The sequence below is a fragment of the Syngnathus leptorhynchus genome, unplaced genomic scaffold (genome assembly GCF_054491065.1).
Source record: "Syngnathus leptorhynchus isolate UIUO unplaced genomic scaffold, UIUO_Slep HiC_scaffold_75, whole genome shotgun sequence".
NCBI lineage: Eukaryota > Metazoa > Chordata > Actinopteri > Syngnathiformes > Syngnathidae > Syngnathus > Syngnathus leptorhynchus.
Window position 1 is genome coordinate 62,501 of NW_028232042.1, and position 22,500 is coordinate 85,000.

Sequence of the window (22,500 nt, forward strand, 5' to 3'; positions counted from 1 at the left end):
CTCCATAGCTCCATAGCACCAGAGCTCCATAGCTCCATAGCTCCAGCCTGGGTGGCTGGTGGCTCCATAGCTCCATACTTCCATAGCTCCAGTCAGAGAGTGTGCTAAAATTGCACTAAGTGCGAAAGCCCATTCATTTACAACGGCGTGTCCACAAGGCGGCGACATTTCCCCGTTACCGGTGGCTGCGCGGCGGGTGAGTGACAGAGCTTATCCGAGCGGCTGGAACTCTGCGCCGGCGTGGTCGAGCGTGAGGCCTCGGCCCTTTGGCTGCCTGGTACCTAAAACACTTCCATTGATCCAGCCACGGAGGGTGCTGGCTGGTGGCTCCATAGCTCCATAGCTCCATACCTCCAGAGCTCCAGAGCTCCATAGCACCAGAGCTCCATAGCTCCATAGCACCAGAGCTCCATAGCACCAGAGCTCCATAGCTCCATAGCACCAGAGCTCCATAGCTCCATAGCACCAGAGCTCCATAGCTCCATAGCACCAGAGCTCCATAGCTCCATAGCTCCATAGCACCAGAGCTCCATAGCTCCATAGCACCAGAGCTCCATAGCTCCATAGCACCAGAGCTCCATAGCTCCATAGCACCAGAGCTCCATAGCTCCATAGCACCAGAGCTCCATAGCTCCATAGCTCCAGGGCTCCATAGCTCCATAGCTCCAGGGCTCCATAGCTCCAGGGCTCCAGGGCTCCATAGCTCCAGGGCTCCATAGCTCCAGGGCTCCAGGGCTCCATAGCTCCATACCTCCAGAGCTCCATACCTCCAGAGCTCCAGAGCTCCATAGCACCAGAGCTCCATGGCTTCAGAGCTCCATAGCACCATAGCTCCATAGCACCAGAGCTCCATAGCTCCATAGCTCCAGCCTGGGTGGCTGGTGGCTCCATAGCTCCATACTTCCATAGCTCCAGTCAGAGAGTGTGCTAAAATTGCACTAAGTGCGAAAGCCCATTCATTTACAACGGCGTGTCCACAAGGCGGCGACATTTCCCCGTTACCGGTGGCTGCGCGGCGGGTGAGTGACAGAGCTTATCCGAGCGGCTGGAACTCTGCGCCGGCGTGGTCGAGCGTGAGGCCTCGGCCCTTTGGCTGCCTGGTACCTAAAACACTTCCATTGATCCAGCCACGGAGGGTGCTGGCTGGTGGCTCCATAGCTCCATAGCTCCATACCTCCAGAGCTCCAGAGCTCCATAGCACCAGAGCTCCATAGCTCCATAGCACCAGAGCTCCATAGCACCAGAGCTCCATAGCTCCATAGCACCAGAGCTCCATAGCTCCATAGCACCAGAGCTCCATAGCTCCATAGCACCAGAGCTCCATAGCTCCATAGCTCCATAGCACCAGAGCTCCATAGCTCCATAGCACCAGAGCTCCATAGCTCCATAGCACCAGAGCTCCATAGCTCCATAGCACCAGAGCTCCATAGCTCCATAGCACCAGAGCTCCATAGCTCCATAGCACCAGAGCTCCATAGCTCCATAGCACCAGAGCTCCATAGCTCCATAGCACCAGAGCTCCATAGCTCCATAGCACCAGAGCTCCATAGCTCCATAGCACCAGAGCTCCATAGCTCCATAGCACCAGAGCTCCATAGCTCCATAGCTCCAGCCTGGGTGGCTGGTGGCTCCATAGCTCCATACTTCCATAGCTCCAGTCAGAGAGTTGGCTAAAATTGCACTAAGTGCGAAAGCCCATTCATTTACAACGGCGTGTCCACAAGGCGGCGACATTTCCCCGTTACCGGTGGCTGCGCGGCGGGTGAGTGACAGAGCTTATCCGAGCGGCTGGAACTCTGCGCCGGCGTGGTCGAGCGTGAGGCCTCGGCCCTTTGGCTGCCTGGTACCTAAAACACTTCCATTGATCCAGCCACGGAGGGTGCTGGCTGGTGGCTCCATAGCTCCATACCTCCAGAGCTCCAGAGCTCCATAGCACCAGAGCTCCATAGCTCCATAGCACCAGAGCTCCAGAGCTCCAGAGCTCCATAGCACCAGAGCTCCATAGCTCCATAGCACCAGAGCTCCATAGCACCAGAGCTCCATAGCTCCATAGCACCAGAGCTCCATAGCTCCATAGCACCAGAGCTCCATAGCTCCATAGCACCAGAGCTCCATAGCTCCATAGCACCAGAGCTCCATAGCTCCATAGCTCCATAGCTCCAGGGCTCCATAGCTCCATAGCTCCAGGGCTCCATAGCTCCAGGGCTCCAGGGCTCCATAGCTCCATAGCTCCATAGCACCAGAGCTCCATAGCTCCATAGCACCAGAGCTCCATAGCTCCATAGCACCAGAGCTCCATAGCTCCATAGCACCAGAGCTCCATAGCTCCATAGCACCAGAGCTCCATAGCTCCATAGCACCAGAGCTCCATAGCTCCATAGCACCAGAGCTCCATAGCTCCATAGCACCAGAGCTCCAGAGCTCCATAGCACCAGAGCTCCAGAGCTCCATAGCACCAGAGCTCCATAGCTCCATAGCACCAGAGCTCCAGAGCTCCATAGCACCAGAGCTCCATAGCTCCATAGCACCAGAGCTCCATAGCTCCATAGCACCAGAGCTCCATAGCTCCATAGCACCAGAGCTCCATAGCTCCATAGCACCAGAGCTCCATAGCTCCATAGCACCAGAGCTCCATAGCTCCATAGCTCCAGGGCTCCATAGCTCCAGGGCTCCATAGCTCCATAGCTCCAGGGCTCCATAGCTCCAGGGCTCCAGGGCTCCATAGCTCCATACCTCCAGAGCTCCATAGCTCCATACTTCCATAGCTCCATAGCTCCATAGCTCCATACTTCCATAGCTCCAGCCGCGGAGGGTGCTGGCTGGTGGCTCCATAGCTCCATACTTCCATACTTGCAGCCACGGAGTTGGCTAAAATTGCACTAAGTGCGAAAGCCCATTCATTTACAACGGCGTGTCCGCCAGGCGGCGACATTTCCCCGTTACCGGTGGCTGCGCGGCGGGTGAGTGACAGAGCTTATCCGAGCGGCTGGAACTCTGCGCCGGCGTGGTCGAGCGTGAGGCCCCGGCCCTTTTAGGTACCAGGCAGCCAAACACTTCCATTGATCCAGCCACGGAGGGTGCTGGCTGGTGGCTCCATAGCACCAGAGCTCCATAGCTCCATAGCACCAGAGCTCCATAGCTCCATAGCACCAGAGCTCCATAGCTCCATAGCACCAGAGCTCCATAGCTCCATAGCACCAGAGCTCCATAGCACCAGAGCTCCATAGCTCCATAGCACCAGGGCTCCATAGCTCCATAGCTCCAGGGCTCCATAGCTCCAGGGCTCCATAGCTCCATAGCTCCAGGGCTCCATAGCTCCATACCTCCAGAGCTCCATAGCTCCAGCCTGGGTGGCTGGTGGCTCCATAGCTCCATACTTCCATAGCTCCAGTCAGAGAGTTGGCGAAAATTGCACTAAGTGCGAAAGCCCATTCATTTACAACGGCGTGTCCGCCAGGCGGCGACATTTCCCCGTTACCGGTGGCTGCGTGGCGGGTGAGTGACAGAGCTTATCCGAGCGGCTGGAACTCTGCGCCGGCGTGGTCGAGCGTGAGGCCCCGGCCCTTTGGCTGCCTGGTACCTAAAACACTTCCATTGATCCAGCCACGGAGGGTGCTGGCTGGTGGCTCCATAGCTCCATAGCTCCATAGCACCAGAGCTCCATAGCTCCATAGCACCAGAGCTCCATAGCTCCATAGCACCAGAGCTCCATAGCTCCATAGCACCAGAGCTCCATAGCTCCATAGCACCAGAGCTACATAGCTCCATAGCACCAGAGCTCCATAGCTCCATAGCACCAGAGCTCCATAGCTCCATAGCACCAGAGCTCCATAGCTCCATAGCACCAGAGCTCCATAGCTCCAGAGCTCCATAGCTCCAGCCTGGGTGGCTGGTGGCTCCATAGCTCCATACTTCCATAGCTCTAAGTCAGAGAGTTGGCGAAAATTGCACTAAGTGCGAAAGCCCATTCATTTACAACGGCGTGTCCACAAGGCGGCGACATTTCCCCGTTACCGGTGGCTGCGCGGCGGGAGAGTGACAGAGCTCATCCGAGCGGCTGGAACTCTGCGCCGGCGTGGTCGAGCGTGAGGCCTCGGCACTTTGGCCGCCTGGTACCTAAACACTTCCATTGATCCAGCCACGGAGGGTGCTGGCTGGTGGCTCCATACCTCCATAGCTCCATACCTCCAGAGCTCCATAGCTCCATAGCACCAGAGCTCCATAGCTCCATAGCACCAGAGCTCCATAGCTCCATAGCACCAGAGCTCCAGAGCTCCATAGCACCAGAGCTCCAGAGCTCCATAGCACCAGAGCTCCATAGCTCCATAGCACCAGAGCTCCATAGCTCCATAGCACCAGAGCTCCATAGCTCCATAGCACCAGAGCTCCATAGCTCCATAGCACCAGAGCTCCATAGCTCCATAGCACCAGAGCTCCATAGCTCCATAGCACCAGAGCTCCATAGCTCCATAGCACCAGGGCTCCATAGCTCCATAGCTCCAGGGCTCCATAGCTCCATAGCTCCAGAGCTCCAGAGCTCCAGAGCTCCATAGCTCCATAGCTCCATACTTCCATAGCTCCGGAGCTCCATGGCTCCATACTTCCATAGCTCCAGCCTGGCTGGCTGGTGGCTCCATAGCTCCATACTTGCAGCCACGGAGCTGGCGAAAATTGCACTAAGTGCGAAAGCCCATTCATTTACAACGGCGTGTCCACAAGGCGGCGACATTTCCCCGTTACCGGTGGCTGCGCGGCGGGTGAGTGACAGAGCTTATCCGAGCGGCTGGAACTCTGCGCCGGCGTGGTCGAGAGTGAGGCCTCGGCCCTTTGGCTGCCTGGTACCTAAAACACTTCCATTGATCCAGCCTCGGAGGGTGCTGGCTGGTGGCTCCATACCTCCATAGCTCCATACCTCCAGAGCTCCATAGCTCCATAGCACCAGAGCTCCATAGCTCCATAGCACCAGAGCTCCATAGCTCCATAGCACCAGAGCTCCATAGCTCCATAGCACCAGAGCTCCATAGCACCAGAGCTCCATAGCTCCATAGCACCAGAGCTCCATAGCTCCATAGCACCAGAGCTCCATAGCTCCATAGCACCAGAGCTCCATAGCTCCATAGCACCAGAGCTCCATAGCTCCATAGCTCCATAGCTCCAGGGCTCCATAGCTCCATAGCTCCAGGGCTCCATAGCTCCAGGGCTCCAGGGCTCCATAGCTCCAGGGCTCCATAGCTCCAGGGCTCCAGGGCTCCATAGCTCCAGGGCTCCATAGCTCCAGGGCTCCAGGGCTCCATAGCTCCATACCTCCAGAGCTCCATACCTCCAGAGCTCCAGAGCTCCATAGCACCAGAGCTCCATGGCTTCAGAGCTCCATAGCACCATAGCTCCATACCTCCAGAGCTCCAGGGCTCCATAGCTCCATAGCTCCATAGCTCCATAGCTCCATACCTCCAGAGCTCCATAGCACCAGAGCTCCAGAGCTCCATAGCTCCAGCCTGGGTGGCTGGTGGCTCCATAGCTCCATACTTCCATAGCTCTAAGTCAGAGAGTTGGCGAAAATTGCACTAAGTGCGAAAGCCCATTCATTTACAACGGCGTGTCCACAAGGCGGCGACATTTCCCCGTTACCGGTGGCTGCGCGGCGGGAGAGTGACAGAGCTCATCCGAGCGGCTGGAACTCTGCGCCGGCGTGGTCGAGCGTGAGGCCTCGGCACTTTGGCCGCCTGGTACCTAAACACTTCCATTGATCCAGCCACGGAGGGTGCTGGCTGGTGGCTCCATACCTCCATAGCTCCATACCTCCAGAGCTCCAGAGCTCCATAGCACCAGAGCTCCATAGCTCCATAGCACCAGAGCTCCATAGCACCAGAGCTCCATAGCTCCATAGCACCAGAGCTCCATAGCTCCATAGCACCAGAGCTCCATAGCTCCATAGCACCAGAGCTCCATAGCACCAGAGCTCCATAGCTCCATAGCACCAGAGCTCCATAGCTCCATAGCACCAGCTCCATAGCTCCATAGCACCAGAGCTCCATAGCTCCATAGCACCAGAGCTCCATAGCTCCATAGCACCAGAGCTCCATAGCTCCATAGCACCAGAGCTCCATAGCTCCATAGCACCAGAGCTCCATAGCTCCATAGCTCCAGGGCTCCATAGCTCCAGGGCTCCAGGGCTCCATAGCTCCAGGGCTCCATAGCTCCAGGGCTCCAGGGCTCCATAGCTCCATACCTCCAGAGCTCCATAGCTCCATACTTCCAGAGCTCCATAGCTCCATAGCACCAGAGCTCCAGAGCTCCATAGCTCCATAGCACCAGAGCTCCATAGCACCAGAGCTCCATAGCTCCAGCCTGGGTGGCTGGTGGCTCCATAGCTCCATACTTCCATAGCTCCAGTCAGAGAGTTGGCGAAAATTGCACTAAGTGCGAAAGCCCATTCATTTACAAGGGCGTGTCCACAAGGCGGCGACATTTCCCCGTTACCGGTGGCTGCGCGGCAGGAGAGTGACAGAGCTTATCCGAGCGGCTGGAACTCTGCGCCGGCGTGGTCGAACGGCTGGCCTCGGTAGTTGAGGTACCAGGGGTGGGCCGGGGAGCTCCAGGCGGGTCTTGTGAGAGAGTGAAGCCGAGCGGCTGGAACTCTGGGCCGGCCTGGTCGAGCGGCTGGCCTCGGTAGTTGAGGTACCAGGGGCGGGCTGGGGAGCTCCAGGCGGGGCTTGTGAGAGAGTGAAGCCGAGCGGCTGGAACTCTGGGCCGGCGTGGTTGAGCCACGGAGGGTGCTGGCTGGTGGCTCCATAGCTCCATAGCTCCATAGCTCCATACTTCCATAGCTCCATACTTCCATAGCTCCAGACTTCCATAGCTCCATAGCTCCATAGCTCCATAGCTCCATAGCTCCATAGCACCAGAGCTCCAGAGCTCCATAGCACCAGAGCTCCAGAGCTCCATAGCTCCATAGCTCCATAGCCCCAGAGCTCCATAGCTCCATAGCTCCATAGCTCCAGAGCTCCATACTTCCATAGCTCCAGAGCTCCAGCCTGTCTGGTGGCTCCATAGCTCCATAGCTCCATACTTGCAGCCACGGAGCTGGCGAAAATTGCACTAAGTGCGAAAGCCCATTCATTTACAACGGCGTGTCCACAAGGCGGCGACATTTCCCCGTTACCGGTGGCTGCTTAGCGGGAGAGTGACAGAGCTTATCCGAGCGGCTGGAACTCTGGGCCGGCCTGGTCGAGCGGCTGGCCTCGGTAGTTGAGGTACCAGGGGCGGGCTGGGGAGCTCCAGGCGGGGCTTGTGAGAGAGTGTAGCCGAGCGGCTGGAACTCTGGGCCGGCGTGGTTGAGCAGCATGCCCGCGGAGGTGGCTCTTCCATAGGCACGGAGGGTGCTGGAGCTCCACACTTCCCTAGGCACGGAGGGTGCTGGAGCTCCACACTTCCATAGGCAGGGAGGGTGCTGGAGCTCCACACTTCCATAGGCAGGGAGGGTGCTGGAGCTCCACACTTCCATAGGCAGGGAGGGTGCTGGAGCTCCACACTTCCATAGGCAGGGAGGGTGCTGGAGCTCCACACTTCCATAGGCAGGGAGGGTGCTGGAGCTCCACACTTCCATAGGCAGGGAGGGTGCTGGAGCTCCACACTTCCATAGGCAGGGAGGGTGCTGGAGCTCCACACTTCCATAGGCAGGGAGGGTGCTGGAGCTCCACACTTCCATAGGCAGGGAGGGTGCTGGAGCTCCACACTTCCATAGGCAGGGAGGGTGCTGGAGCTCCACACTTCCATAGGCAGGGAGGGTGCTGGAGCTCCACACTTCCATAGGCAGGGAGGGTGCTGGAGCTCCACACTTCCATAGGCAGGGAGGGTGCTGGAGCTCCACACTTCCATAGGCAGGGAGGGTGCTGGAGCTCCACACTTCCATAGGCAGGGAGGGTGCTGGAGCTCCACACTTCCATAGGCAGGGAGGGTGCTGGAGCTCCACACTTCCATAGGCAGGGAGGGTGCTGGAGCTCCACACTTCCATAGGCAGGGAGGGTGCTGGAGCTCCACACTTCCATAGGCAGGGAGGGTGCTGGAGCTCCACACTTCCATAGGCAGGGAGGGTGCTGGAGCTCCACACTTCCATAGGCAGGGAGGGTGCTGGAGCTCCACACTTCCATAGGCAGGGAGGGTGCTGGAGCTCCACACTTCCATAGGCAGGGAGGGTGCTGGAGCTCCACACTTCCATAGGCAGGGAGGGTGCTGGAGCTCCACACTTCCATAGGCAGGGAGGGTGCTGGAGCTCCACACTTCCATAGGCAGGGAGGGTGCTGGAGCTCCACACTTCCATAGGCAGGGAGGGTGCTGGAGCTCCACACTTCCATAGGCAGGGAGGGTGCTGGAGCTCCACACTTCCATAGGCAGGGAGGGTGCTGGAGCTCCACACTTCCATAGGCAGGGAGGGTGCTGGAGCTCCACACTTCCATAGGCAGGGAGGGTGCTGGAGCTCCACACTTCCATAGGCAGGGAGGGTGCTGGAGCTCCACACTTCCATAGGCAGGGAGGGTGCTGGAGCTCCACACTTCCATAGGCAGGGAGGGTGCTGGAGCTCCACACTTCCATAGGCAGGGAGGGTGCTGGAGCTCCACACTTCCATAGGCAGGGAGGGTGCTGGAGCTCCACACTTCCATAGGCAGGGAGGGTGCTGGAGCTCCACACTTCCATAGGCAGGGAGGGTGCTGGAGCTCCACACTTCCATAGGCAGGGAGGGTGCTGGAGCTCCACACTTCCATAGGCAGGGAGGGTGCTGGAGCTCCACACTTCCATAGGCAGGGAGGGTGCTGGAGCTCCACACTTCCATAGGCAGGGAGGGTGCTGGAGCTCCACACTTCCATAGGCAGGGAGGGTGCTGGAGCTCCACACTTCCATAGGCAGGGAGGGTGCTGGAGCTCCACACTTCCATAGGCAGGGAGGGTGCTGGAGCTCCACACTTCCATAGGCAGGGAGGGTGCTGGAGCTCCACACTTCCATAGGCAGGGAGGGTGCTGGAGCTCCACACTTCCATAGGCAGGGAGGGTGCTGGAGCTCCACACTTCCATAGGCAGGGAGGGTGCTGGAGCTCCACACTTCCATAGGCAGGGAGGGTGCTGGAGCTCCACACTTCCATAGGCAGGGAGGGTGCTGGAGCTCCACACTTCCATAGGCAGGGAGGGTGCTGGAGCTCCACACTTCCATAGGCAGGGAGGGTGCTGGAGCTCCACACTTCCATAGGCAGGGAGGGTGCTGGAGCTCCACACTTCCATAGGCAGGGAGGGTGCTGGAGCTCCACACTTCCATAGGCAGGGAGGGTGCTGGAGCTCCACACTTCCATAGGCAGGGAGGGTGCTGGAGCTCCACACTTCCATAGGCAGGGAGGGTGCTGGAGCTCCACACTTCCATAGGCAGGGAGGGTGCTGGAGCTCCACACTTCCATAGGCAGGGAGGGTGCTGGAGCTCCACACTTCCATAGGCAGGGAGGGTGCTGGAGCTCCACACTTCCATAGGCAGGGAGGGTGCTGGAGCTCCACATCCACACTTCCAGCCACTGCATGCTGGCACTTCCACCTTGCTTGCTAAGTCGGCGTGATCTTGCCCAAAAAGTCCCTCCTCACCTCCAGCTGGAAGTGGAAAAAAATCCTCCACCTGCTTGGCCGAGGTTCTGGAAGCCAGCAGCTCGCAGAATGTTGCCAAAGTTTCACTGGAAGGAAAAGAAAAGAGAAGACCGAGTGCGCATTTCACCTACCGCCGAATGTCCACAAGAGGGAAGTGTCACTCCGTCGCAGAATCTGCGCCGACGCACTCGGCACCCTTCGAATTTATGGTGCCGGTGCGGGTGTTCTGGGTGCAAAAAGGCCGCCCAAGTGGTAGAAAAAAATCAGACTTCGTCTCTTAGGTCGAAATTAATGCCAAGTTTTGAAATGCGCTGGCAGGGGTGGACCAGGGCCCGTTACAAGTGCTTAGCCGAGGTCCTGGAAGCCTAACCCGGCGTGATCTTGTGCAAAAAGCCGCTGCTGAGCTCCAGCTGGAAGTGTAAAAAGAACCGGGCTGGATCAAAAAAAGAACCGGGCGGCCCGTTAAAATTGCTTAGCCGAGGTCCTGGAAGCCTAACACGGCGTGTTCTTGTGCAAAAAGCCGCTCCCGAGCTCCAGCTGGAAGTGTAAAAAGAACCAGGCTGGATAAAAAAAAGAACCGGGCTGGATCAAAAAAGAACCGGGCGACCCGTTAAAATTGCTTAGCCGAGGTCCTGGAAGCCTAACACGGCGTGATCTTGTGCAAAAAGCCGCTCCCGAGCTCCAGCTGGAAGTGTGAAAAGAACCGGGCTGGATAAAAAAAAGAACCGGGCTGGATCAAAAAAGAACCGGGCGACCCGTTAAAATTGCTTAGCCGAGGTCCTGGAAGCCTAACCCGGCGTGATCTTGTGCAAATAGCCGCTGCCGAGCTCCAGCTGGAAGTGTGAAAAGAACCGGGCTGGATAAAAAACAAAGAACCGGGCTGGATCAAAAAAGAACCGGGCGACCCGTTAAAATTGCTTAGCCGAGGTCCTGGAAGCCTAACACGGCGTGATCTTGTGCAAAAAGCCGCTCCCGAGCTCCAGCTGGAAGTGTAAAAAGAACCAGGCTGGATAAAAAAAAGAACCGGGCTGGATCAAAAAAGAACCGGGCGACCCGTTAAAATTGCTTAGCCGAGGTCCTGGAAGCCTAACACGGCGTGTTCTTGTGCAAAAAGCCGCTCCCGAGCTCCAGCTGGAAGTGTAAAAAGAACCAGGCTGGATAAAAAAAAAGAACCGGGCTGGATAAAAAAAAGAACCGGGCGACCCGTTAAAATTGCTTAGCCGAGGTCCTGGAAGCCTAACACGGCGTGATCTTGTGCAAAAAGCCGCTCCCGAGCTCCAGCTGGAAGTGTAAAAAGAACCAGGCTGGATAAAAAAAAGAACCGGGCTGGATCAAAAAAGAACCGGGCGACCCGTTAAAATTGCTTAGCCGAGGTCCTGGAAGCCTAACACGGCGTGTTCTTGTGCAAAAAGCCGCTCCCGAGCTCCAGCTGGAAGTGTAAAAAGAACCAGGCTGGATAAAAAAAAAGAACCGGGCTGGATCAAAAAAGAACCGGGCGACCCGTTAAAATTGCTTAGCCGAGGTCCTGGAAGCCTAACACGGCGTGATCTTGTGCAAAAAGCCGCTCCCGAGCTCCAGCTGGAAGTGTAAAAAGAACCAGGCTGGATAAAAAAAAGAACCGGGCTGGATCAAAAAAGAACCGGGCGACCCGTTAAAATTGCTTAGCCGAGGTCCTGGAAGCCTAACACGGCGTGATCTTGTGCAAAAAGCCGCTCCCGAGCTCCAGCTGGAAGTGTAAAAAGAACCAGGCTGGATAAAAAAAAGAACCGGGCTGGATCAAAAAAGAACCGGGCGACCCGTTAAAATTGCTTAGCCGAGGTCCTGGAAGCCTAACACGGCGTGATCTTGTGCAAAAAGCCGCTCCCGAGCTCCAGCTGGAAGTGTAAAAAGAACCAGGCTGGATAAAAAAAGAACCGGGCTGGATAAAAAAAGAACCGGGCGACCCGTTAAAATTGCTTAGCCGAGGTCCTGGAAGCCTAACACGGCGTGTTCTTGTGCAAAAAGCCGCTCCCGAGCTCCAGCTGGAAGTGTAAAAAGAACCAGGCTGGATAAAAAAAAGAACCGGGCTGGATCAAAAAAGAACCGGGCGACCCGTTAAAATTGCTTAGCCGAGGTCCTGGAAGCCTAACACGGCGTGTTCTTGTGCAAAAAGCCGCTCCCGAGCTCCAGCTGGAAGTGTAAAAAGAACCAGGCTGGATAAAAAAAAGAACCGGGCTGGATAAAAAAAAAGAACCGGGTGGCCCGTTAAAATTGCTTAGCCGAGGTCCTGGAAGCCTAACCCGGCGTGATCTTGTGCAAAAAGCCGCTCCCGAGCTCCAGCTGGAAGTGTAAAAAGAACCGGGCTGGATAAAAAAAGAACCGGGCTGGATCAAAAAAGAACCGGGCGACCCGTTAAAATTGCTTAGCCGAGGTCCTGGAAGCCTAACACGGCGTGTTCTTGTGCAAAAAGCCGCTCCCAAGCTCCAGCTGGAAGTGTAAAAAGAACCGGGCTGGATAAAAAAAAGAACCGGGCTGGATCAAAAAAGAACCGGGCGACCCGTTAAAATTGCTTAGCCGAGGTCCTGGAAGCCTAACACGGCGTGATCTTGTGCAAAAAGCCGCTCCCGAGCTCCAGCTGGAAGTGTAAAAAGAACCGGGCTGGATAAAAAAAGAACCGGGCTGGATAAAAAAAAGAACCGGGCGACCCGTTAAAATTGCTTAGCCGAGGTCCTGGAAGCCTAACACGGCGTGTTCTTGTGCAAAAAGCCGCTCCCGAGCTCCAGCTGGAAGTGTAAAAAGAACCAGGCTGGATAAAAAAAAGAACCGGGCTGGATCAAAAAAGAACCGGGCGACCCGTTAAAATTGCTTAGCCGAGGTCCTGGAAGCCTAACACGGCGTGATCTTGTGCAAAAAGCCGCTCCCGAGCTCCAGCTGGAAGTGTAAAAAGAACCGGGCTGGATAAAAAAAGAACCGGGCTGGATAAAAAAAAGAACCGGGCGACCCGTTAAAATTGCTTAGCCGAGGTCCTGGAAGCCTAACACGGCGTGATCTTGTGCAAAAAGCCGCTCCCGAGCTCCAGCTGGAAGTGTAAAAAGAACCAGGCTGGATAAAAAAAAGAACCGGGCTGGATCAAAAAAGAACCGGGCGACCCGTTAAAATTGCTTAGCCGAGGTCCTGGAAGCCTAACACGGCGTGTTCTTGTGCAAAAAGCCGCTCCCGAGCTCCAGCTGGAAGTGTAAAAAGAACCAGGCTGGATAAAAAAAAGAACCGGGCTGGTTCAAAAAAGAACCGGGCAACCCGTTAAAATTGCTTAGCCGAGGTCCTGGAAGCCTAACACGGCGTGTTCTTGTGCAAAAAGCCGCTCCCGAGCTCCAGCTGGAAGTGTAAAAAGAACCAGGCTGGATAAAAAAAAGAACCGGGCTGGATCAAAAAAGAACCGGGCGACCCGTTAAAATTGCTTAGCCGAGGTCCTGGAAGCCTAACACGGCGTGTTCTTGTGCAAAAAGCCGCTCCCGAGCTCCAGCTGGAAGTGTAAAAAGAACCAGGCTGGATAAAAAAAAGAACCGGGCTGGTTCAAAAAAGAACCGGGCAACCCGTTAAAATTGCTTAGCCGAGGTCCTGGAAGCCTAACACGGCGTGATCTTGTGCAAAAAGCCGCTCCCGAGCTCCAGCTGGAAGTGTAAAAAGAACCGGGCTGGATAAAAAAAGAACCGGGCTGGATAAAAAAAAAGAACCGGGCGACCCGTTAAAATTGCTTAGCCGAGGTCCTGGAAGCCTAACACGGCGTGATCTTGTGCAAAAAGCCGCTCCCGAGCTCCAGCTGGAAGTGTAAAAAGAACCAGGCTGGATAAAAAAAAGAACCGGGCTGGATCAAAAAAGAACCGGGCGACCCGTTAAAATTGCTTAGCCGAGGTCCTGGAAGCCTAACACGGCGTGTTCTTGTGCAAAAAGCCGCTCCCGAGCTCCAGCTGGAAGTGTAAAAAGAACCAGGCTGGATAAAAAAAAGAACCGGGCTGGATCAAAAAAGAACCGGGCGACCCGTTAAAATTGCTTAGCCGAGGTCCTGGAAGCCTAACACGGCGTGTTCTTGTGCAAAAAGCCGCTCCCGAGCTCCAGCTGGAAGTGTAAAAAGAACCAGGCTGGATAAAAAAAAGAACCGGGCTGGATCAAAAAAGAACCGGGCGACCCGTTAAAATTGCTTAGCTGAGGTCCTGGAAGCCTAACACGGCGTGATCTTGTGCAAAAAGCCGCTCCCGAGCTCCAGCTGGAAGTGTAAAAAGAACCGGGCTGGATAAAAAAAAAGAACCGGGCTGGTTCAAAAAAGAACCGGGCAACCCGTTAAAATTGCTTAGCCGAGGTCCTGGAAGCCTAACCCGGCGTGATCTTGCCCGAAAGTCGGCCTCTATACTTCCATTTTAGGTACCAGGGGCTATTAGTGTACTTGGTCCCACTAGTCAGTGTACTCATCCAGTTACCCCCCGTTTTCCAAAACACCATCGGCACGTATAAGGGGGGGACTCTTGAGAGAGATGAGGTATATGGCAGCGCAACACCAATCCGCTCCGCGCTGGTTCCCATGTCGGCTACGGATGAATAAAACCAGCCTGTCCCCCCTGGAGCTCACGAGACACGGAATTTTTTCTAAGTGCCAACGGCTCTTCCGAGCAAACGTGTCCGCTCCGGCTGGTTCCCCCGTCGGCCTCGAATGACGAAAAATGCCGGTCTCCGCCCGGAGCTCATGACAAACGAAAAATTTTCTAAGTGCCAACGGCACTAGCGAGCGAATGTGTCCGCTCGGCGCTGGTTCCCGGGTCGAACCCGGAAGACGAAAAACGCCGCTCTCCGCCCGGAGCTCATGACAAACGAAAAATTTTCTAAGTGCCAACGGCACTAGCGAGCGAATGTGTCCGCTCGGCGCTGGTTCCCGGGTCGAACCCGGAAGACGAAAAACGCCGCTCTCCGCCCGGAGCTCATGACAAACGAAAAATTTTCTAAGTGCCAACGGCACTAGCGAGCGAATGTGTCCGCTCGGCGCTGGTTCCCGGGTCGAACCCGGAAGACGAAAAACGCCGCTCTCCGCCCGGAGCTCATGACAAACGAAAAATTTTCTAAGTGCCAACGGCACTAGCGAGCGAATGTGTCCGCTCGGCGCTGGTTCCCGGGTCGAACCCGGAAGACGAAAAACGCCGCTCTCCGCCCGGAGCTCATGACAAACGAAAAATTTTCTAAGTGCCAACGGCACTAGCGAGCGAATGTGTCCGCTCGGCGCTGGTTCCCGGGTCGAACCCGGAAGACGAAAAACGCCGCTCTCCGCCCGGAGCTCATGACAAACGAAAAATTTTCTAAGTGCCAACGGCACTAGCGAGCGAATGTGTCCGCTCGGCGCTGGTTCCCGGGTCGAACCCGGAAGACGAAAAACGCCGCTCTCCGCCCGGAGCTCATGACAAACGAAAAATTTTCTAAGTGCCAACGGCACTAGCGAGCGAATGTGTCCGCTCGGCGCTGGTTCCCGGGTCGAACCCGGAAGACGAAAAACGCCGCTCTCCGCCCGGAGCTCATGACAAACGAAAAATTTTCTAAGTGCCAACGGCACTAGCGAGCGAATGTGTCCGCTCGGCGCTGGTTCCCGGGTCGAACCCGGAAGACGAAAAACGCCGCTCTCCGCCCGGAGCTCATGACAAACGAAAAATTTTCTAAGTGCCAACGGCACTAGCGAGCGAATGTGTCCGCTCGGCGCTGGTTCCCGGGTCGGACCCGGAAGACGAAAAACGCCGGTCCTCGCCTGGAGGTCCCAGCAAAATCGGCGAAAAAACGACTAAGTGTCAACTTTCGAAAAAACGACTAAGTGCCCACGGCTCTGCGGGGCTTGTGAGTCCGCCCCGCGCCGGTTCGGTGGTCGGCCTCAAAAAGCAAAAAATCAGCCTCTCTCCCTGGAGCTCACCTCGAGGTACCAGGGGGTGAGGTACCCGGGCTAAGGTGCAGTACCTTTTTTGGTCTTCAGGTGCGCCAGAGTACAATGAAATGGTCCCAGTAGTCAGTGTACTCATCGACTTTCCCCCCGTTTTCCAAAGCACCTCGTTTACGAGTATGGAGGAGATGGTGCTGGTCTCCCCACGGCGTCGGACACGCCGTCCTCGACAGCACAAGGTCGGATAGAAGACCTGGAAAGCGCCGTGGCACGCGCTGGAGGTGGGCACTTTGGCGAAAAAACGACTAAGTGTCAACTTTCGAAAAAACGACTAAGTGTCAACTTTCGAAAAAACGGCTAAGTGTCAACTTTCGAAAAAACGACTAAGTGTCACCTCTCTGAAAAAATGGCAAAGTGTCGCCTCTCTGAAATTTTTCTAAGTGCCCACGGCTCTGCGGGCTCGTGCATCCGAGCCGCGCCGGTTCTGCAACCGGCCTAGAATGACGAAAAATAACGGTCTCCTCCTGGAGCTCACAGCCAATTGTGGCGAAAAAGTGGCAAAGTGCCCACGGCTCTGCGGGCTCGTGCATCCGACCCGCGCCGGTTCTGCAGCCGGCCTAGAATGACGAAAAATAACGGTCTCCTCCTGGAGCTCACAGCCAACTTGGCAAAAAGTTTCTAAGTGCCCACGGCCCTGCCGAGCTTTGGCGTCCGCCCAGCGCCGGTTCCGCAGTCGGCCTCGAATGACGAAAAATAACGGTCTCCTCCTGGAGCTCACAGCCAACTTGGCAAAAAGTTTCTAAGTGCCCACGGCCCTGCCGAGCTTTGGCGTCCGCCCAGCGCCGGTTCCGCAGTCGGCCTCGAATGACGAAAAATAACGGTCTCCTCCTGGAGCTCACAGCCAACTTGGCAAAAAGTTTCTAAGTGCCCACGGCCCTGCCGAGCTTTGGCGTCCGCCCAGCGCCGGTTCCGCAGTCGGCCTCGAATGACGAAAAATAACGGTCTCCTCCTGGAGCTCACAGCCAACTTGGCAAAAAGTTTCTAAGTGCCCACGGCCCTGCCGAGCTTTGGCGTCCGCCCAGCGCCGGTTCCGCAGTCGGCCTCGAATGACGAAAAATAACGGTCTCCTCCTGGAGCTCACAGCCAACTTGGCAAAAAGTTTCTAAGTGCCCACGGCCCTGCCGAGCTTTGGCGTCCGCCCAGCGCCGGTTCCGCAGTCGGCCTCGAATGACGAAAAATAACGGTCTCCTCCTGGAGCTCACAGCCAACTTGGCAAAAAGTTTCTAAGTGCCCACGGCCCTGCCGAGCTTTGGCGTCCGCCCAGCGCCGGTTCCGCAGTCGGCCTCGAATGACGAAAAATAACGGTCTCCTCCTGGAGCTCACAGCCAACTTGGCAAAAAGTTTCTAAGTGCCCACGGCCCTGCCGAGCTTTGGCGTCCGCCCAGCGCCGGTTCCGCAGTCGGCCTCGAATGACGAAAAATAACGGTCTCCTCCTGGAGCTCACAGCCAACTTGGCAAAAAGTTTCTAAGTGCCCACGGCCCTGCCGAGCTTTGGCGTCCGCCCAGCGCCGGTTCCGCAGTCGGCCTCGAATGACGAAAAATAACGGTCTCCTCCTGGAGCTCACAGCCAACTTGGCAAAAAGTTTCTAAGTGTCACATCTCTGAAAAAACGGCTAAGTGTCGACTTTCGAAAAAACGGCAAAGTGTCACATCTCTGAAAAAACGGCTAAGTGTCGACTTTCGAAAAAACGGCTAAGTGTCAACTTTCGAAAAAACGGCTAAGTGTCGCCTCTCTGAAAAAACGGCAAAGTGTCAACTTTCGAAAAAACGACAGAGTGTCGCCTCTCTGAAAAAACGACTAAGTGTCGACTCTGAGAAAATGGCAAAGTGCCCACGGCTCTGCGGGCTCGTGCATCCGACCCGCGCCGGTTCCCCAGCCGGCCTGAAATAAGGCAAAACCAGCCTCTCCGCCTGGAGCTCAGAGCCAACTTGGCGAATATTTTCTAAGTGCCCACGGCTCTGCGTGGCTACGGCGTCTGCCCAGCGCCGGTTCCTGGGTCGAACCCCGAGGACGAGGAATGCCGGTCTCCGCCTGGAGGTCCCAGCTTAATCGGCGAAAATTTTCTAAGTGCCCACGGCTCTGCCGGGCTCGTGCATCCGACCCGCGCCGGTTCCCCAGCCGGCCTGAAATAAGGCAAAACCAGGCTCTCCCCCTGGAGCTCAGAGCCAATTGTGGCGAAAAAACGACTAAGTGTCAACTTTCGAAAAAACGACTAAGTGTCAACTTTCCAAAAAAACGGCTAAGTGTCGACTTTCGAAAAAACGGCTAAGTGTCAACTTTCGAAAAAACGACTAAGTGTCGCCTCTGAAAAAACGACTAAGTGTCGCCTCTCTGAAAAAACGACTAAGTGCCCACGGCTCTGCGGGGCTTGTGAGTCCGCCCCGCGCCGGTTCGGCGGTCGGCCTCAAAAAGCGAAAAATCAGCCTCTCTCCCTGGAGCTCACCAAAAATTTGTCGAAATTTTTCTAAGTTCTCCTCGAGGTACCAGGGGGTGAGGTACCCGGGCTAAGGTGCAGTACCTTTTTTGGTCTTCAGGTGCGCCAGAGTACAATGAAATGGTCCCAGTAGTCAGTGTACTCATCGACTTTCCCCCCGTTTTCCAAAGCACCCCGTTTACGAGTATGGAGGAGATGGTGCTGGTCTCCCCACGGCGTCGGACACGCCGTCCTCGACAGCACAAGGTCGGATAGAAGACCTGAAAAGCGCCGTGGCACGCGCTGGAGGTGTCACTGTGGCGAAAAAGTGACTAAGTGTCAACTTTCGAAAAAACGGCTAAGTGTCAACTTTCGAAAAAACGGCTAAGTGTCAACTTTCGAAAAAACGGCTAAGTGTCAACTTTCGAAAAAACGACTAAGTGTCGCCTCTCTGAAAAAACGGCAAAGTGTCAACTTTCGAAAAAACGACTAAGTGTCAACTTTCGAAAAAACGACTAAGTGTCACCTCTCTGAAAAAATGGCAAAGTGTCAACTGCGAATGTGGTGGTGCATGGAAGGAAGTGGAGGACGGCCGCCTCCTTAAACACAGGCCGAAGAGGAGCGTCAGGGCCGGCTCCTTAAACACGGACCGAGTGTCGCCCTTAACACAGACCAAGCGGAGGACGGCCGCCTCCCTAAATACAGGCCGAACCGGAGCGCGAGGGCCGCTCCTTAAACACGGACCGAGTGTCGCCCTTAACACAGACCAAGGGGAGGACGGCCGCCTCCTTAAACACAGGCCGGAGAGGAGCGTCAGGGCCAGGCTCCTCAAACATGGACCGAGTGTCGCCCTTAACACAGACCAAGGGGAGGACGGCCGCCTCCTTAAACACAGGCCGGAGAGGAGCGTCAGGGCCAGGCTCCTCAAACATGGACCGAGTGTCGCCCTTAACACAGACCAAGGGGAGGACGGCCGCCTCCTTAAACACAGGCCGGAGAGGAGCGTCAGGGCCAGGCTCCTCAAACATGGACCGAGTGTCGCCCTTAACACAGACCAAGGGGAGGACGGCCGCCTCCTTAAACACAGGCCGGAGAGGAGCGTCAGGGCCAGGCTCCTCAAACATGGACCGAGTGTCGCCCTTAACACGGACCAAGGGGAGGACGGCCGCCTCCTTAAACACAGGCCGGAGAGGAGCGTCAGGGCCAGGCTCCTCAAACATGGACCGAGTGTCGCCCTTAACACGGACCAAGGGGAGGACGGCCGCCTCCTTAAACACAGGCCGGAGAGGAGCGTCAGGGCCAGGCTCCTCAAACATGGACCGAGTGTCGCCCTTAACACAGACCAAGGGGAGGACGGCCGCCTCCTTAAACACAGGCCGGAGAGGAGCGTCAGGGCCAGGCTCCTCAAACATGGACCGAGTGTCGCCCTTAACACGGACCAAGGGGAGGACGGCCGCCTCCTTAAACACAGGCCGGAGAGGAGCGTCAGGGCCAGGCTCCTCAAACATGGACCGAGTGTCGCCCTTAACACGGACCAAGGGGAGGACGGCCGCCTCCTTAAACACAGGCCGGAGAGGAGCGTCAGGGCCAGGCTCCTCAAACATGGACAGAGTGTCGCCCTTAACACAGACCAAGCGGAGGACGGCCGCCTCCCTAAATACAGGCCGAACCGGAGCGCGAGTGTCGCTCCTTAAACACGGACCGAGTGGAGGACGGCCGCCTCCTTAAACACAGGCCGAACAAAATGACACAAAGTGTCAACTGCGAATGTTGTCCATCCAAGGAAGGAGCGTGATGCCCGGCCGGCTCCTTAAACACAGGCCGAGAGTCGCCCCGGACGGTCCGCCTCGCGGCGCCCGTCTGCTCGGATAAAATGACACAAAGTGTCAACTACGAATGTTGTCCATCCAAGGAGGGAGCGTGATGCCCGGCCGGCTCCGAAAACACAGGCCGAGAGTCGCCCCGGACGGTCCGCCTCGCGGCGCCCGTCTGCTCGGATAAAATGACACAAAGTGTCAACTGCGAATGTTGTCCATCCAAGGAAGGAGCGTGATGCCCGGCCGGCTCCTTAAACACAGGCCGAGAGTCGCCCCGGACGGTCCGCCTCGCGGCGCCCGCCCGCTCGGATAAAATGACACAAAGTGTCAACTACGAATGTTGTCCATCCAAGGAAGGAGCGTGATGCCCGGCCGGCTCCTTAAACACAGGCCGAGAGTCGCCCCGGACGGTCGCCTCGCGGCGCCCGTCTGCTCGGATAAAATGACACAAAGTGTCAACTACGAATGTTGTCCATCCAAGGAGGGAGCGTGATGCCCGGCCGGCTCCGAAAACACAGGCCGAGAGTCGCCCCGGACGGTCCGCCTCGCGGCGCCCGTCTGCTCGGATAAAATGACACAAAGTGTCAACTGCGAATGTTGTCCATCCAAGGAAGGAGCGTGATGCCCGGCCGGCTCCTTAAACACAGGCCGAGAGTCGCCCCGGACGGTCCGCCTCGCGGCGCCCGCCCGCTCGGATAAAATGACACAAAGTGTCAACTACGAATGTTGTCCATCCAAGGAGGGAGCGTGAGGCCCGGCCGGCTCCGAAAACACAGGCCGAGAGTCGCCCCGGACGGTCCGCCTCTCGAGGCGCCCGCCCGCTCGGATAAAATGACACAAAGTGTCAACTACGAATGTTGTCCATCCAAGGAGGGAGCGTGATGCCCGGCCGGCTCCGAAAACACAGGCCGAGAGTCGCCCCGGACGGTCCGCCTCGCGGCGCCCGTCTGCTCGGATAAAATGACACAAAGTGTCAACTGCGAATGTTGTCCATCCAAGGAAGGAGCGTGATGCCCGGCCGGCTCCTTAAACACAGGCCGAGAGTCGCCCCGGACGGTCCGCCTCGCGGCGCCCGCCCGCTCGGATAAAATGACACAAAGTGTCAACTACGAATGTTGTCCATCCAAGGAGGGAGCGTGAGGCCCGGCCGGCTCCGAAAACACAGGCCGAGAGTCGCCCCGGACGGTCCGCCTCTCGAGGCGCCCGCCCGCTCGGATAAAATGACACAAAGTGTCAACTACGAATGTTGTCCATCCAAGGAGGGAGCGTGATGCCCGGCCGGCTCCGAAAACACAGGCCGAGAGTCGCCCCGGACGGTCCGCCTCGCGGCGCCCGTCTGCTCGGATAAAATGACACAAAGTGTCAACTACGAATGTTGTCCATCCAAGGAGGGAGCGTGAGGCCCGGCCGGCTCCGAAAACACAGGCCGAGAGTCGCCCCGGACGGTCCGCCTCTCGAGGCGCCCGCCCGCTCGGATAAAATGACACAAAGTGTCAACTACGAATGTTGTCCATCCAAGGAGGGAGCGTGATGCCCGGCCGGCTCCGAAAACACAGGCCGAGATTCGACCCCGGACGGGCCGTCTTCTCCCGGCGCCCGCCCGCGTACGCCCCCCATCCCCGGTCGCCCGTCTGCTCCCGGCGGGCCTCCGAGTACCCCCTCACCCAACTGACCGACTGGCACTCATGACCCGCCTTGGTAGGGCCTCCATCGGCCTCGGCTCGTCCGACGTCGGGTGGACGGTTCCTACCCACTGCGGGTCGCACTCTAGCGCCCCGGCCGCCGCGTGAGCGTGCGCTCCCCGCGCCGCCCCGCAGGCCCCGGCGCGACCGTACTGCGGCGAGACCGAGACGACCCGGTTTGGCATCCATCCCACCTAGCCACGATCCACGGAGGCCGAGCGAGCGGCTGAGTGTCGGGCGCCGCGCGTGCGAGCGTCCGCCGGCCGCGCCGGTCCTTCCGCGAATGTCGTTTCTCAAACCCTCCGGCTTGATAGCGGCGGCACCACGGGAAGCCGTCCACACACACCGTCCGACCTCTATCCGAAAAGCCTTCCCGACCAACCGCGGTCGCGGGGGCGTCTGTCGCTCCGCATCGGGGGGGCGTATGGCTTCCGCGCTACGCGCTGCGGGCTCGGGGGGGCCGCAACGGCTGAGTCTGACTCGGCCGGGGCGCAGCTTCCCTCCCGGCAGTCAGCAATAGTGCCGATCGCGCCTGCCACCAGCCCCCTCCCCGACGGGTTCGTCGGCGCCGGCTGGCCGCCGTCCGCCTTCGTTCCCCGAGGGTTCCCAACCAGCGCCGATCCAACTCCGCATCCTGGCCGCACGCAGTGCGTGCCTCGCGCGGGTAAGTCGCCGGCGCAGCGCCGCAGCTCCCGACCCCCGCGTACGGGAATAGTTGAGGGCCTCAGCGGGCCGCACCGACCGAGTCCGACTCGGGCCGGGGCGCAGATTCCCGCTTGGGTGACCGAACGTTCTCTGCTCGGGCCGGAGGGCCGACGCCCGTCCCCCCCCGTCGTCCCCCACGGACCGCCTCCGAGGCCACCTCGCACGGCTCATCCTCGGCTCCCTACCAATGCTTAATCGATGGGGCCGCCCGGCCGGATTCGCGCCACCCTGTCCACCGCGAGTCTCCCCAGACTAACCCGAGTTACCGCCCAGCTCGCCTAACCTTGCACTCGCTCTGCCAAACGGTCGTGTAGT